Raw genomic sequence first — 1,978 nt, 5'->3', positions numbered from 1 at the left:
CTTTTTAATAATTTTGTGTTAAAAAATATAAACCAAAATTAACTTCAAATATTTCACCTGATATGATTGTGTGATATGTGTCAATAAAAACTTCCATTATGTGAAAATAACTTTTCTTTTCCTAAAATCTTAAATAAAAGAGATTTCTAAAAGAAAATTATTTTTTTAATCTTAACCAATTAATATGTTTTTTTTTAAATCGTGACCATAGAGAATTGAATTTTTTTATCTAATTGTAATTTTTACTTCAAAAATTTAATAATAAACATGATTTTGAAAAAAATGTGATTTTGAAAAAAACGAATTTTGAAAATCGCAACTTTTAAAAATAGTTAATATATTAACTGGAAATAGTTATTTGATAGAAATTTTATTTTTTTAAATCCTACACAAAATATATTTATAAAAAAATTATGTAATATTAATTTCCTTTTCTAAAATCCTACAAAACTGTAAAAGAATATTTGATAGTTGTTTTCTTTTTTTATAAAAACAATCCTAAACAATAGAAATTTGTATAATATTTTTAAATCCTAAGCGAAAGGGAATTGGAAAATTTATTTGATATTATTTTTAAGAGAGCGTTTGATGAGGAACATGATTGTAACAATTATTTAATTAATAAAAGAAGTGTAAAATTAGTATTGATACGAATTGTAAAAATAGCAATTTTAAAAATATTTATTAATAACTAAAAATAATTTTTTGATAGCAATATTTTTTTTTCTGAAATTCTAAAGACAAGATAATTGTAATAGGTTATATGACAGTAATTTTTTTTTTTTTGTCAACCTATATGACAGTAATTTACTTTTCTAAAATCTTAAACAAAATTGTAAAATAGTATTTATAGAGAACTTAGTTGAAACTCTAAAACCTTAGTCGCAACGTTGCAGCCAAAAAAAAAAAAAAAAGTTCACAAGTATATCACGATCTCAAAGAAAAATGCTAAGCTCCTGTCCACAGCTACCGTCTGGGTTAACCATATGAAATGCTTCGGAGTCACTCGACCCGGTGACTCTCTCAAACTTCGGCCTCAAATACAACGTCTCGCCGTTTGGAACCACCCCTGCCCCAACAGAAACATACTTCATCATCCGAAGAAACACGACGTCGTTTTCAGTCATCTCTCTCTTCACGGCGAACCCAACTTTCTTCCCGTTGCAGTACATAGACCAAACCGGCACGTCTAAGATATTAAACCGGCTGTTGCTTTTGCTCCGGAGAGCGATTCAGAGATATCCCTCCTCCATCTCACGAGCCAGAGCCGCCGTGGGAACGGCTAGCTCGAGGAGGAGGAGAGGCGGATGAGAGAACGGACGTGTGTCGTCTTGGAGGCAGAAGCTGACGTGGCCATGATGGTGACCGAAGAAGGTTCCGGTAACAACGGAACCGGTTTTGTCGCATGAAGAGGAAGAGACGGTATCGTTCTGGTCAGAGGGAGGAGATTGGTGAGTGCAACAGTATGAGTGATCGTAGGGTTCGTCGGAGACGGACTTCACGGGCACAGTCAACGTTCATCGGAGAGTCAATGATGTAGAAGCTTGAAAACCGATTGACATAAACGAAATAGTAATCGGGCCTCGTGGTCTGGTGGTAAAGGAACCTCGGCTGAGGTGCCCGCCATCACGACTTCGAGCCTCGGCCACAGCGGATTTAACATCCCTTCCGTTGGGGCGCTGGACCCCCTACGGGGGGATAATTGGGAATGTGGCTGCCCAGATACCAGAGTTACCAAAAAAAATAAACGAAATAGTAAAAGCGATGTTAAGGAAAAGACGATTCAAAAGAGATATGGAATCGAAATATAATCTCATTCCTTAACTCTAAATATTCGCTCCGTAGTGAGACGGGACTGTACGAATATCGAGTCCTAGGATATAACCATGACAGGCGAATCACTCTTCACTCGTAATCGCTCTGTCAAACTATAAACTCATCTATGAAACACTCTCGAACTATTGACTTACGCTAAGGG

General features: G+C 35.3%; 1 pseudogene; it reads right to left on the bottom strand.

Moving 5' to 3' along the window:
- Positions 1–857: 857 nt before the first annotated feature.
- On the bottom strand, positions 858–1,623 carry LOC106418740 (annotated as a pseudogene).
- Positions 1,624–1,978: the final 355 nt, after the last annotated feature.

This window comes from Brassica napus, chromosome C5, assembly GCF_020379485.1.
Source record: "Brassica napus cultivar Da-Ae chromosome C5, Da-Ae, whole genome shotgun sequence".
Taxonomy (NCBI): domain Eukaryota; kingdom Viridiplantae; phylum Streptophyta; class Magnoliopsida; order Brassicales; family Brassicaceae; genus Brassica; species Brassica napus.
Note: the sequence above shows the minus strand (reverse complement) of the source record. Positions and strands in the feature narration are given on the sequence as shown.